The sequence below is a fragment of the Elgaria multicarinata genome, chromosome 3 (genome assembly GCF_023053635.1).
Source record: "Elgaria multicarinata webbii isolate HBS135686 ecotype San Diego chromosome 3, rElgMul1.1.pri, whole genome shotgun sequence".
NCBI classification, from domain to species: Eukaryota; Metazoa; Chordata; class Lepidosauria; order Squamata; family Anguidae; genus Elgaria; species Elgaria multicarinata.
Window position 1 is genome coordinate 169,092,490 of NC_086173.1, and position 15,823 is coordinate 169,108,312.

Here is a 15,823-nt window from a genome sequence, read left to right on the forward strand (position 1 = left end):
TAAGTTAGTTAGCTCTGTTTATTTAATGCGTTTACTCAAGGTAAGATCTCGGTTGGGATTCCACCCTGTATGAATAACTCTCAGGGAGGGCCTGTTCACAAGACACTTTAAACCCTGCCGGTGAAGGCTTTTGGTTAAGCAGCATGGTTTAAGGTGTCATGTGCAATGCGTTTTGCTAAACCCTGCTCACTTACTAATTCCAGTCAGACCGTCTGCATCAGGGTTAGCAGCTCTAACCCTGGCTTAAAGTGCTAACCCCAGAGAACCACCGTTTCACTAACCACAGTCCCTGAAGTGTCATCTGAACAGGCCCGGAGAATGCTTTGAAATGGTTATACACTGATGAAATCTAACCCCAAGACATATGATAGCACTCTTCAAATACTTAAAAGGTTGTCGCACAGAGGAGGGCCAGGATCTCTTCTCGATCCTCCCAGAGTGCAGGACACGGAATAACGGGCTCAAGTTAAAGGAAGCCAGATTCCGGCTGGACATCAGGAAAAACTTCCTGGCTGTTAGAGCAGTACGACAATGGAATCAGTTACCTAGGGAGGTTGTGGGCTCTCCCACACGAGAGGCCTTCAAGAGGCAGCTGGACAACCATCTGTCAGGGATGCTTTAGGGTGGATTCCTGCATTGAGCAGGGAGTTGGACTCCATGGCCTTGTAGGCCCCTTCCAACTCTGCTATTCTATGATTTTATTATTCTATGATATGGCAAGGAAAGCGAATACAAGCAGAACACGTCCTGTTGTGTTAACAGTTTTGGAATATATTCTCAAAAACAGCAAATACCACACATCAAACCATACCTATTAATCAGCAATGGCTCCCTTAATAATATGGGAAGAATAAAACGCAAAAGAGACATCTAAGGACTTAATTGCATTCATGCTGGTGGCAGTCCGAAAACTCATTGCTAACAGTTGGAAAACTGCAGAACGTTTAACATTAAAATCTTGGTATACGGAACTGTGGCAAATAACCATGTCAGAAAAACTAACCCGGGACATACACAGCAATATTTGTCGAAGCCCTTCCTTAGATTACGGAAAAGAGACTAAAGGTAATCAATTACGGTGAAGGATTATAAAGAAAAAAAATGCGGCAGCCTACGGACTTCACGCAATTCTTGGCTTGTAAGGTAAAGGGAAAAACTAAACCTATATGTAAAATGTACTACTCTGTCGATAACTACATTTAAATCCAGTGTGCTTCTATTTATTTCTTTATTTTGTTTCATCTCGTTTCGGAAGACGTCGTCTTTAAAAAGAAAATGAATACTAAATGCAACGGCGGCGGCTGAGATATAAATGTGTTTTGTGGTTGATGATTTTAGGAATGTGTGTCTCTGTGTTAGTGATCACTCTGATATGAGGAATTTGTACGATTTGAAGGCTCTGTTAACGTTTGCTTTGTGGTAAATATTTGTTAGTCTTCCAAGGCTATCACTGAGATCCACCCTTTCTTCCAATAGTAATGGGCACAGGAAATGTTCTCTCATTGAGGCTATAAAACACACACACACACACCTAAAACCCAACGTGTTTTTTTTTAATGCATTTTAAATAAAATGGGGTGTGTGTGGATTTTTATGGCAGTGTTCTCTGGGTCCTCTCTGGGTCTTAGGCACCACTTAGTGGTTAAAGCAAAATCGCTGCTCCAACTAAAGCTTTTAACTGTCCTTACCGCCTTTATCGCTCAGGTTCTGATAACAAGCTCAGCAAGGACGAGAATCAGTAGTGAAAATACAAACTTTATACGAATCAATGGTGAGACCACACTTAGAATACTGTGTACAGTTCTAGTCACCACACCTAAAAAAGGATAACATGGAGCTGGGAAAAGTGCAGAATCATCGAATCATAGAATAGCAGAGTTGGAAGGGGCCTACAAGGCCATCGAGTCCAACCCCCTGCTCAATGCAGGAATCCACCCTACGGGCAACTGAAATGATTAAGGGGCTGGAGCATCTCCCCAAGAGGGAAGGTGACATCAACTGGGATTGTTTCGCTTGGAAAAAAGGAGGCTGACGGGAGACATGATAGAGGTGTACAAAATGATGCACAGTGTGGAGAATGTGGACAGGGAGACATTTTTTTCTCCCTCTCTCAAAATGCTAGAACCCAAAGGGGTCATCCCATGAAGCTGACTGTTTGGAGATCCAGGGCAAATAAAAGGAAAGACTTCTTAACACAGCGCAGAGTTAAGTTATGGAACTCACTACCACAAGATGTAGTGATGGCCACCCATTTGGATGGCTTTAAAAACGGGTCGAATAAATCCCTGGAGGAGAAGGCTATCCATGGCTACGAGCCCTGATGGTTGTGTGCTATCTCCAGTATTTGAGGCAGTAAGCCTATGTGTCACAGTTGCTGGGGAACATGGTGGGAGGGTGCCGTTGCACCTGCCCTGCTTTGTGGGTCCCTGGTCGATGGCTGGTTGACCACTGTGTGAACAGAGTGTTGGACTAGATGGACCCTTGGTCTGATCCAGCATCAGGGCACTTCTTATGTTCTTAGAAAAACAGGACACCTCATACTCTCTGCAGACATGGCTTGGAAAGGCACAAAGTGTGACAAGAATTAGGGAAATTAACCCCTATCAGCATACACAGCTTAAAAGGAATTTGAGTCTAGGATGTGGCTTTGATGTACTGTTTTACATGCATAAAGAAATCCTTTTTACAGGGATTTGAGGTATGAACTCATTAACACTCTTTCGGTGGGCGGTTACTAGGCCTACTGTCTCTGATACTGGAGTGATACTATATGCAAATTGCCTAAGTAACACATTTGTTAAAGGCATGGCACTTTATTTTATTTTATTTCTTACATTTTTATACCACCCAATAGCCGAAGCTCTCTAAGAGCACTGGAGTCTCAACATGGAAAACCTTTAACAGGCACCTTAAACTAGGGCTGTGCAAAGGATTCAGATGTCCGAATCATGGCGCCATTTTGTGGTCACGGCAGCCATTTTGTGACCCCAGAATCCTTGGTGGCCATTTTGTGGCCGCCGAGAATTGTGGGCCACAAAATGGCCACCAAGGATTCTGGGGTCACAAAATAGCTGCTGTGACCGTAAAATGGCGCCATGATTCGGAAATCCAAATCCAAATCTTTGTACAGCCCTACCTTAAACCAAAAGGTCATTTGTTTATTGAGTATGCTTTCTTCTCGGCATGAACATTTTAAAATGAAGGATGGTGGTCCATTTCTAGGGATTGTCCCCTGTGTGAATTCTTTGATGTCTTTTAAGGGTCCTGCTGTCACTGAAGTTCTTATAAGGAGTCTCTCCTGTGTGGATTCTTTGGTATCTTTTGAGGTGTGTGCTGATACTGAAGCCCTTTCTGCACTCTAAGCATTTATAGGGCTTCTCCCCTGTGTGGATTCTTTGATGGGTTTTAAGTTCTGAGCTCCAATTGAAGCTCTTCTCACACTCTGAACATTTGTAGGGCTTCTCGCCGGTGTGAATTCGTTCATGCAGCTTCAGGTTTCTGCTGTTGAGTAAAGTCTTGCCACACTCCGAGCAGATATACGGCTCTTCCCCAATGTGGATGCTTTGATGCCTTTTAAGGTGGGCGCTGACCGCATAGCTCTTCCCACACTCTACGCATTTGTAGGGCTTCTCCCCCGTGTGGATCCTGTGATGGTTTTTCAGTTCTGAGCTCCAATGGAAACTCTTCTCACACTCCGAGCATTTATAGGGCTTTTCCCCCGTGTGGATTCTTTCATGCAGCATAAGATTCCTGCTGTTAAGTAAAACCTTCCCGCATTCGGCGCATTTATAGGGCTCCTCCCCTGTGTGGATTCTTCCATGGGTTTTTAGGGCTCTGTTTTCCCTGAAGCTCATGCCACACTCTGAGCATTTATAGGGCATCTCACCCGTGTGCATTCTCTGATGACGGAAACTCTTTCCGTACTCCGAGCATTCATAGGGCTTGTCCTCCGTGTGGATTATTTGATGGGTTTTAAGGTGAGCCCTGTGGTTGAAGCTCTTCCCGCACTCTAAGCATTTATAGGGCTTCTCGCCGGTGTGAATTATTTCTTGCAGCTCAAGGTTTCCGGCATGAACTAAAGTCGCCACGGATTGAAACTTTTTCCCTTTGGGGTGAATTCTTTGACATCCTGGAAGGTGCATCTCCTCAGGGAAACTCCTTCCACCTTCAGAGAATTTCCACAATTCCACCCCTTTATAATTATTTCTTTTGTTTGCCTCAGAAGATTCTTCTGGTATTGAATATTCATGGAAATCAGCTCCCTCAAACGAACTGGATCTGTTCCCCCACTTCTCTTCAGCTTCACATTTTATTCTCAGGTGTCGATCATCTTTATTATTCTCCTTCCCATCAACTGGAAGAAGAAAAAGAGAACAGGCGTTAGGAACCTCAAGACTGGACTACTGCAATGCGCTGTGTATGGGGCTGCCCTTGAAGCTGCTCCGGAAGCTGGAGCGAGTGCAGAATGCAGCCACTCGGCTGTTGTCTGGAGCTGCCCCTTTCCAGCATGTAACTTCTCTGCTGAGGGAACTGCACTGGCTGCCTGTTCGCTACCGGGCCAGGTTGAAGGTTCTAGTCCTAGTGTACAAAGCCCTAAACAACTTGGAACCAGAATACCTGAGAGAGTGCCTTCTCCCTTACCAACCTGCCCAATCACTGAGGTTGTCGGAGGGCATGGTCCTGGTGGTTTCACATGGACCTGTGGCCTGATTGGAGTCCTCCAAGAGAAGAGCCTTTAGTGTGGTGGCCCCTTCTCTGTGGAACTCCCTGCCACTGGAGGTCAGGCAGGCGCCAACTTTGTACTCCTTTTGGCACCTCCTGAAAACAACTCTTTCCCAGGAAGCATTCCTCAACTGGACAGCCACAGTTTTCATTGTTACATTGTTTTAAATTGAACTTTTTAAATTTGCTGTTTTAATCTTTTTACTGTTTATTTATTTATTTCATTTTTATACCGCCCAATAGCCGGAGCTCTCTGAGCGGTTCACACAAATTAAAAACCATTCAAAGTATTTATTTATTTATTTATTTTATTACATTAATATACCGCCCCACAGCCGAAGCTCTCTGGGCAATTTACAACAATTAAAAATAGTAAACATTAAAAGTATACAAAAATTTAAAAAACATAAAAACAGTATAAAAACAACAGTATAAAACAAATAGTATAGAAACATGATATAAAATGCAATATAAAAACGCAACCGGGATAAAATCAGCAGCAGTGCAGGACTACAATTTTAAAATACAACTTTAAAACAGCAAAGTTAAAATTACATTTATAAACTGTTAAAATACTGAGAGAATAAAAAGGTCTTCACCCGGCATCTGAAAGAATATAGCGTAGGTGCCAGGTGAACCTCCTTAGGGAGCTCATTCCACAGCTGGGGTGCCACAGCAGAGAAGGCCCTCCTCTTGGTAGACACCTGCCTCACTTCCTTTGGCAGGGGCTCACAGAGAAGGACTCCTGAGGATGATTTTGATTCCTATGTTCACCACTCCAGCAGGTGCCATTTGTAGGCATGCAGCACCTGGTGAAATTCCCTCTTCATCATAACAGTTAAAGCTGCAGGACCCCTGCCCTCTGTTGTACCTGGTCACTCTACACAGAGCTCCTGCAGCTTTAATGGTTGTGATGAAGGAATTTCACCAGGTGCTACATACATAACAATGACACCTGCTGAAATGCCCTTTTCAATACAACTGTTAAGGATACAGGAGCCCCAACAGTAGGATGACCCTATGAAAAGGACAGGGCTCCTGTATCTTTAACAGTTGTACTGAAAAAGGAATTTCAGTAGGTGTCATTTATATATAAGGAGAACCTGGTGAAATTCCCTCTTCGTCACAACAGTTAAAGCTGCAGGAGCTATACTAGAATGACCAGATACAAAAGAGGGCAGGGCTCCTGCCGCTTTAAGTGTGGTGATGAAGAGGGAATTCTACCAAGTGCTGCATATATTCAAATGACACCTGCTGGAATCCCTTTTTCAATACAACTGTTAAAGATACAGAAGCTCTGTCCTCTTTTTCATATGGTCACACTACCCAACAGAGTCTACTTCCCAGCTCCTGCTACATGCACTCTGAACTGATGGACTGAGAAACAGGACATCAGACTAAGAAGATGCAATGCCCACGGTCACAGATTCAGACCCAGTCAACTCCACACAAAGACATCCAAAGAGCAGAGGGGAAACTCTCCACCTGGCAACATCCATCCCAGTAGATGTCTTGGGAATATTGGGAAATGTCTTGTGGTTGTCTTTAAGACCCAGAATTCTCTTGTTGTTCCCCTCCCCCCGACATACAAACACTTAGGAAGCAAATGACACCTTTTGCATGTGACAGGGTCCCATGTGACAGGTATCTCAATTGACATTTAGGCTCAGTTCAGACAACGCAGTGTGAAAACTCCACTCAACAGTTGAGTTTCTAAGGGGTGCTCCCCACACAACATGGTCTAACTCCACCATTGTGAGTCTGTGGGCTACCGTGGAGTTGAGTAAAACCCATCGCGACGTTTGATTGATAGTTCCTCCGCCCTCTCTCCTCCCCCTGGTCCTCCCGCAATGGTATCTCATCAGCCATTGCTGCAAAAAACAATCCCGGTGGCTCTCCTAGAGTGGCACTCCTTTCACCACTCTTGCCAAGGAACTCTGTAGCCAGTGGGAAAAGTCAACGCAACGGAAAACACGGAGCCCACCACACAACATGCAACACAACAGTTGTGCAGGAGCTCTCCTCTGCTCAGTGTGGATATTCTGCGAGAAGTGTTTTCCAAAAAACCTCCACCGTTGCGCGGAGTTTTCCCGCCAGGCAACACATTTATCAATGCTGATGTAAAAACTCCACCATGGAGTTCTAAACCCATCGTTGAGAAAGGTCTTGTCTGAACTGAGCCTTCGACAGAAGAATGCAGAAGCTGAAAGACCTGACAACGGGGTCCCAACAGGCTTAAGCACATACCGGCTGACGTCTCTCCTTCTTCAGAGACCCCAAGAAATAGAACTTCCCCTTGTTTTTCCTGCCAAGAGATGAGGTCAGATCTGGGAACAGGAAGGCCTTTGAAAGAAGAGGGTGAGAAATTACTTCTGGCTCTTCCCTTTTTTCTTCTTCTTTTTTTTTGGATAATAACTTTATTTTTCATATATATATACACACACACACACACACACACACACACACACACACACGTTCATAAATAAATGAATGTTCATTATACAATAACCTTTTTTACCACCCAAAGTTATAAGCATAATTGCTTTCCATTTCAAGTTTCATCTTTTATCCCTTTTATCCTGTTCCCTCCTCCCAGCCTGGTACATTTCTCATAAATTGTCCCATTTCTTTTTCTGAGATGTTATATTGCTTCTGTTTATCTCTTCCTTTATTATATTTATAGTTATTTTCTAACAGGACTTCTTTTCAGGAGTCCCACAGCGTCCTACAGGCCTCTGCCAGAGTTGTTCTGTTCATTTCTTTCTTCATATATTCTATATATTTTTGCCAATCTCTCTTAAGGTTATCTTTTTGTTTTATTCCTCTTTGTAATTGTAATTTCTGTGTCAATTTTTCACTGATGGCTATTTCCCAAATTTCCTTTTCCATATAGCTACTGTCAGCATCTTTGCTGTCTTCCAGTTACTTGCTATTAATTGCCTTGCCGTTGTCAGCATATATCCAATTAGCGGTTTTTCTATTATTATTATTATTATTATTATTATTATTATTATTATTATTTTTATACAACCCAATAGCCGAAGCTCCCTGGGCGGTTCACAAAAACTAAAACAATTCAAAGTGTAAAACAAACAGTATAAAAACATGATATACAATACACATTAAAACTAATTAAAACATACCATACATGATTAAAACATCCTGAAAACATTCTAAAATTTCACTGGATAGGCCTGCCAGAAGAGATCAGTCTTTATTGCTTTTTTAAATGCTAAAAGACTGTTAAGTTGATGAATCTCCTCCGGCAGGCCATTCCACAGTCTGGGAGCAGCAGAATAAAAGGTCCTCTGGGTAACAGTTGTTAATCTAGTTTTTGCTAGCTGAAGTAGATCTTTCCCAGAGGACCTGAGTGTGCGGGGCGGATTGTACAGGGGAAGGCAATCCTGCAGGTAGCCTGGACCCAAACCATGTAGGGCTTTAAAGGTAATAACCAACACTTTGTACTTTGCCCGGAAACTAATCGGCAGCCAGTGAAGAGATTTTAAAACTGTTGTAATGTGGTCACCCCTAGGTGTACCAGTAACCAGCCTGGCTGTGATATTTTGGACTAATTGAAGTTTCTGGACTAGGCACAGAGGTAGCCCCATGTAGAGCGCGTTACAGAAGTCGAGCTTCGAAGTTACCAGTGCATGCACTACCGTCTTTATCACTTTATTTTCTTTGACAAAAATATTCAATAATGCCAGTTCTGGCTTTTTATGTATATTTTTGAGCAGTGGTTTTTCAATTTCTTTAAAGATCCTGTCTCAAAATTTCCAACTGTCATAAACATTCAGAGTGTGTGAAGCCTCTCCTTTCTATATCAGACCTAAAAGGGTCAAAGGAAGGGTGCCATTGTTATCTTCCATGGCATCCTCACAATGATCTGATACAGACGAAGAAGAGTCACAATTCCACCTTCTAGGATCTGTCAGGAAGGCAAAGCAGGAGCCTTACCCAGAGGGGTCCCATTCCTTACCCAGAGAGGCCAGGATCCCATGATTCTCCTCCATGACTTCTGTGTACAGAGTCCTTTGGCCTGGGTCCAGCAGAGCCAACTCCTCCTCCGAGAAATGCACGGCCACCTCCTCAAAGGTCACCGGACCCTGAAAGCAAAAGAAGAAGAATTCATTTTCACCTACACTCGAGTACAACAATACAAAAGGACAGCAAAGGTGAGGCGGTTAGAGCATCTCCTCCCGAATGCCAGAGCTTCATGAATGGCTTTCAAATCCATCCTAGCAGCCATCCTGGATAGGAGCAAAGGGAAAAAAGAAGGGAAAAAAGAAACGGGCAAAGGGCAGAGGCACTCAGGACTCCCTTACCTGCTTCAGCTGCAAAGAAACCACTTCCACTTCACGCCAACGCAAAGGAGGCCTAGATGGAGCACCAAGCAACATTTCGCACGCTGTGCAGGTCCTTCCATTTCCTTGAAGGAAGACAAAAATGTTGGGGAAATATTTTACATTTCATAATATATTTCACGTTGTGTTTGGAAATGATTCACATTGCTGGTGTTTGTATCTATAAAGTCCGAATGTATTTAAACCCAACCCCCTTTTTTGGATGAGGCCTAACCAGGGCCGAATAGAGAGGAACCAGTACGTCACGTGATTTGGAAGCTATACTTCTATTAATGCAGCCCAAAATAGCATCTGCCTTTTTTGCAGCCACATCGCACTGTTGGCTCATAGAATCATAGAATCATAGAATAGCAGAGTTGGAAGGGGCCTACAAGGCCATCGAGTCCAACCCCCTGCTCAATGCTTGTGATCTACAACAATTCCAAGACCCTTCTTGTTTGTAGTATTGCTGAGCCAAGTATCCCCCATCTTGTAACTGTGCATTTGGTTTCTATTTCCTAGATGTAGAACTTGGCATTTATCCCTATTAAATTTCATCCTGTTATTTTCAGCCCAGCACTCCAGCCTATCAAGATCACTTTGACGTTTGTTTCTGTCTTCCAGGGCATTAGCTGTCCCACACAATTTGGTGTCATCTGCAAATTTGATAAGCACTCCCTGTACCTCCTCACAGGGTTGTTGTTGTGAGGATAAAATGAGGAAGATTATGTACGCTGGCTTGGGTTATAAGGATATAAATGGCAGAATATTTATACTATTCTTGCTTACTGTTTTAGAAATTATTTCCCCTCCTCTTCCCTCCCCATCTACTTTTCCTTGTGTGTATAGTCTTTTTTTAGAATGTAAGCCTGAGGGTAGGGACTGTCTTCTTTATTGATACATTGTAAGCCGCTCCGAGAGCCTTTTGGCTGAGGTGCGGGATAAAAATACTCTAAATAAATAAATATTTATTTCATTTCTATACCGCCCAATAGCCGAAGCTCTCTGGGCGGTTCACATAAATGCAATATAAATAAATAAATAAATTGCCCCACTAATCCTTACCTGGGATGCTGTCACTTCCATCAGCCTCCTGCAAGATTCTCCTGGAAAGCGTCTGTGTGGTGTCTGAGGAGGCTCTCTTTGGCTCAAGGAAATCCGTGGCCACTTTGGTGAATATCCTCTCCACCTGGAGACGAGGAGCCCAGTCATTGAGACAGGAAAAGGTATTAGGAAAGGAGAGGAAATATAACATTGTTATCTTTTCAGCGCCAGGTCAAGACTTTTCTCTTCTCCCAGGCATTTAACAACATGGGCTGAGTTTGTTTGCTTTTATCTGACAGTGGTTTTAAAGGGATATTGTCGTTTTTATGCTTTTGAGGGTTTTAAATTTTGTGCATTTGTTTTTAACGTTCACTGTTTTTAACTTTTGTAAACTGCCCGGAGAGCTTCGGCTATGGGGCGGTATATAAATGCAATAAATAAATAAATAAGAAAAAGGACAGGCAAAGCCCACGAGCAGAGTTTGCCAATCTATTTGCATTCAGGTCTCTTTTTAGAGGTCTTCTTCTTCTTCTTACATCCTGTAGCCGAGAATAACAGGATTTGGACCAAAAACTGGGTCCCTAGTGTGAGAAGATTTTAAAAGTGTACCCAAGGGTGCCTCCTAAAACCTACCGTGGGGGGAGAAAGCAGCTCTAGGAATGACTCTGGGCTGCCTAAAACTACTAATCCTGTTCTGTTGGGACAACTGAATCTGATGTGATTCTTCCTTGAGGAATCCTCTCCTTCCCTGGAACATTGCAACCTACTGGTTCCTCTCTATTCGGCCCTGGTTCTGGGTTCCACAATTCAAGAAGGACACAGACAAGCTGGAGCGTGTCCAGAGGAGGGCAACCAGGATGATCAGGGGTCTGGAAACAAAGCCCTATGAGGAGAGACTGAAACAACTGGGCATGTTTAGCCTGGAGAAGAGGATACTGAGGGGAGACATGATAGCACTCTTCAAACACTTCAAAGGTTGTCACACAGAGGAGGGCCAGGATCTCTTCTCGATCCTCCTAGAGTGCAGGACACGGAATAACAGGCTCAAGTTATAGGAAGCCAGATTCCGGTTGGACATCAGGAAAACCTTCCTGACTGTTAGAGCAGTACGACAATGGAACCAGTGACCTAGGGAGGTTGTGGGCTCTCCCACGCTAGAGGCCTTCAAGAGGCAGCTGGACAGCCATCAGTCAGGGATGCTTCAGGGTGGATTCCTGCATCAATGGCCTTATAGGCCCCTTTCAACTCTACTATCCTATGCTCTATGATTCTGTTTCAGGTGCCTTCCCTAAAGAGGCTCTGTTACCCACATTCAGAACTTGTGGGACGTTTGCAGGTGGTTGTGAGTTGTGGGGGTAGGCAAGATTGGGGCATCACGACTGCGATTGGCGTAGTGAAAACATTGGGAGCTTGAAAATGTTCGGAGCTGTGAGGACGAAATGCTCTCACCTGCTCTTTGTCCTCTGCCTGGCTCAGGAGGAAGCCTTCTGCCAGGGCCACCGCCTGGGATGTGGTCTCCGCTCCACATTCTCTGACCCAGCTCTCCATCTCCGGGGCAGGACAGCCAGGAACTGCTCCAGGACCACCAGGTCCAGCATCTGAGCTTTTGTGAGCCTTTCTGGCTTCAGCCACAGATGGCAAAGGCAGTGGAGTCGGCTGCAAACCTCTCGGGGCCCTTCAGCCTCCTGGTAGCAGAAGTTCCTGAAGCGCTGGTGCTCCGCGTCTGAGCTGGTGTTACTCCCAGGCTGGTTCTCCTGCACTCTGCCTTCCCATAACTCCGCAGTGCTCCCTCCGTGGATGATACGGGGGCCTTTGCCTGCCTCAGGAAATTCTTCCATCTTCACTCTCTTCTCCATCTCTGAGGCCAACAGGACTCGAAGTTTCTCCCTCGTTTGCTGCCAATTTCTTTTCTCAGCCAAGAAGTGCCTGAATCTTATGTGAGTAGACCAAATAATACAAAGGCTACAAGCTATTTTGTGTGTATAGATTATACTCACCAAGCAAAACCATCATGCTGGCTAAGAAAGGAAGATGAAAACCATGACTCTGGGGGATGCTAGATCCCCCAGAGTCATGGTTTTGGTCATGGGTGGGAGTCAGGGAGTTCATCCTCCTAAAACGCTCAGACCCGAACCTTTGCCTGGTTTAGGGTGACCATATGGAAAGGAGGACAGGGCTCCTGTATCTTTAACAGTTTTAGAGAAAAGGGGATTTCAGCAGGTGTCATTTTTATGCATGCAGCACCTGGTGAAATGACCTCTTTATTACCTCTTTAGTTAAGGCTGCAGGAGCCCTACCCTCTTTTGTACCTGGTCACGCTAATCAGGGCTCCAGCAGCTTTAATTGTTGTGATGAAGAGGGCATTTCACCAGGTGCTGCATGCGTCACAATGATACCGGCTGAAATTCCCTTTTCTATGCGACTGTTAAAAGATTTAGGAGCCCTGTCCTCCTTTTCATAGGGTCACCCTAGCCTGGCACACAATTTAAGGAGCCCACCCTCACAAATCCCCCTCCCCTTCCCACAAGGGCTGTGTCTGCTTCACCCCCTGCCTCAAAAAAGACGTCTTGAAGATCCCATCCCCAAACGGACAGGCGGAGGGAGCATTTTACTGCTTTTAAATTATATATTGTTTTAACTTGGTTCATGGATTAAATTTGTTTTTAACTGTGCATATTTACTGTTTTGTACTGTATGCTTTTATCTGTATGCTGCCCTGAGATTTTAATGATATAGGGCGGGATACAAATGTTTTAAATAAATAAATAAATAAATACATAAATAAATAAATGCATAAATCTGCAGCCCTGGACCAACCCTCAGAAATTCCCCCCCCCCGAGACAAACACACCCCGGCCATAGCTCTGTTTCGCACCCCCCACCCCACAAACCCACTAGCAGATCCATTCTACTCTTTCAATCCTACAAATATTACACCATTTCCAATGCCTCCAGATTGACACAGCCCAGAGATGTTGCAGCCTTTTCTTCTATCCCGGGAAGGTGTTATTGGGATGTCCTGGCTTAAGAAGGAGCAGGGGAAATGCTACAAATGGGGGGGGGGTCTCCTGGAGGGACCCCAAGTGGGTCATTCATCTGGGAGGGGGGTTAGGTCATTCTCTCTCCCCACCAACCCACCCAAAAATTGCTTCCTGCCTTTTGCTGCCTCTCTTCCTCGGCTGGGGTTTCCAACCTCCAGGCCATTTCCTTCCCATCCTCATCCTCCTGGGGACCCCCAATGCGCTTTGCACTCACCAGCTCCCATTTGGGGGGGGGGGCTCTGGGCTCTCTTCTGCAACAGCGATTCCTGCCCCCCACCCCGAGATCTGCTCTCTCTGCAGCCTTTTCTGTGTCTCGCAGGAGAAAGGGATCTCTTCCGGGGGTGGGGGTGGGAGTGGGGGGGGGGAAACAAAGCGATGTGATCTGGGGGAGGGGCTTCCTCTCCTCCCCCCCTTTTCCTTCCCATTCATTGGGGAAGCTGGGAGGGGTCTGGTGAATGCAAAGGAGGAGGAGGAAGAGGCACATGGGATTTGTTTTTTTGGAAACAGCTGATTTTCCTTGCTGGGGAGACTATGAAGAAAATGCTCCCCCCACTTCTCCCAAGGCAGCTTAGGACGTCTTATTATTTTGACATGCTACAGCCAAAAGTGAATGGTGACTATTTAAGAGTTTGGAAATATGATAAGAACATCAGAAGGGCCCTGATGCTGGATCAGACCACGGGTCCATCTAGTCCAGCACTCTGTTCACACAGGGGCCAACCAGCCATCGGCAAGGGATGAACAAGCAGGACATGGTGCAACAGCACCCTCCCACCCATGTTCCCCAGCAACTGGTGCACACAGGCTTATTGCCTCGAATACTAGAAATAGCACGCAACCATCAGGGCTAGTAGCCATGGATAGACTTCGCCTCCAGGAATTTATCCAACCCCCTTTTGAAGCCATCCAGATTGGTGGCCTTCACTACATCTGGTGGTAGTGAGTTCCATAATTTAACTCTGCACTGTGTGAAGAAGTCCTTCCTTTTATTTGTCCTGGATTTCCCACCAATCAGCTTCATGGGATGACCCCACTGGGTTCTAGTATTTTGAGAGAGGGAGAAAAATGCCTCCCTATCCACATTTTCCATACCATGCATCATTTTGTACACCTCACAGAATCATAGAATAGCAGAGTTGGAAGGGGCCTACAAGGCCATTGAGTCCAACCCCCTGCTCAATGCAGGAATCCACCCTAAAACATCAATGACAGATGGTTGTCCAGCTGCCTCTTGAAGGCCTCTAGTGTGGGAGAGCCCACAACCTCCCTAGGTAACTGGTTCCATTTGTCGTACTGCTCTAACAGTCAGGAAGTTTTTCCTGATGTCCAGCCGGAATCCGGCTTCCTGTAACTTGAGCCCGTTATTCCGTGTCCTGCACTCTGGGAGGATCGAGAAGAGATCCCGGCCCTCCTCTGTGTGACAACCCTTTAAGTATTTGAAGAGTGCTACCATGTCTCCCCTCCATCTTCTCTTCTCCAGGCTAAACATGCCCAGTTCTTTCAGTCTCCCTTCATAGGGCTTTGTTTTCAGAACCCTGATCATCCTGGTTGCCCTCCTCTGAACACGCTCCAGTTTGTCTGCGTCCTTTTTGAATTGTGGAGCCCAGAGCCTTCTTTAATACTGTATTTTTTCGATTATAAGACGCACTTTTCACCCCATATAAACATCTCTAAAAACAGGGTGCAGCTTAGAATCGCAGGTGTGTTTTATTATTTCTTAGAATCAAAGCTTTTTTTCTGTTGGTGGTACTGAAATTAGTGTGCGTCTTACAATCGATGGCATCTTAGAATCGAAGAAATAAGGTAGCAAAATAATAACTTTTTTTTTTAAAAAAAAAGGTCTATCTCTCCCTATCTTTTTAATGCAAACGCATTGCTCAAAGGAGATTTTAAGACATAAAGTTATTTTTTTTTAAGTGTCAGACTAAAATCAGGGTGACCCGGATCCAAACACCCGCACAACCATGATGGCCATAGCTAGACCTAAGGATTATCCCTGGATCGTCCAGGGGTCAAACCTGTTCATCTTCATTGGCTGCCAGTCCAGGTCCGGGCCCGATTCAAAGTGCTGGTATTGACATTTAAAGCACTAAACGGTTTGGGGCCAGGTTATTTGAAGGAACGCCTCCTCCCATATGTACCTGTCCAGACCTTAAGATCATCTACAGGGGCCCTTCTCCGTGAGCCCCTGCCAAAGGAAGTGAGGCAGGTGGCTACTAGGAGGAGGGCCTTCTCCGCTGTGGCACCCCGGTTGTGGAATGAGCTCCCCAGAGAGGTCCGCCTAGCACCTACACTGTACTCTTTTTGCCAGCTGAAGACCTTTTTATTCTCTCAGTATTTTAACACTTAATTTTAACTTAAATTTAAATTTTACTGTTCTAACTCTGTATTTTAATTTTATATCAATTTTGCTGCGTGGTTTTATCCTGGTTGTGCTTTTTATACTGTATTTTGTATTTGTGCTTTTAACCTGTTGGTTGTTTTGTTATGGTTTTAATTTTTGTGAACCGCTCAGAGAGCTTCGGCTATTGGGCGGTATAAAAATGTAACAAATAAATAAATAAATAAATAAATCTAGGTGACACACAGGAGATCCAGTGCTCAGGCAGGGGCGAACCCTGGATGATCCCAGGATAAACCTTAGGTCTATCTGTGGCCAATGTTTACTGGATG

At 44.9% G+C, this 15,823-nt stretch overlaps 1 protein-coding gene across 1 annotated transcript in view; it reads right to left on the reverse strand.

The window, feature by feature from the left end:
• The window catches only part of LOC134396354 (zinc finger protein 883-like), a 234,424-nt gene that overhangs the window by 35,520 nt on the left and 183,081 nt on the right, over positions 1 to 15,823 (reverse strand). The gene's annotated exons all lie outside the window — the stretch shown is intronic.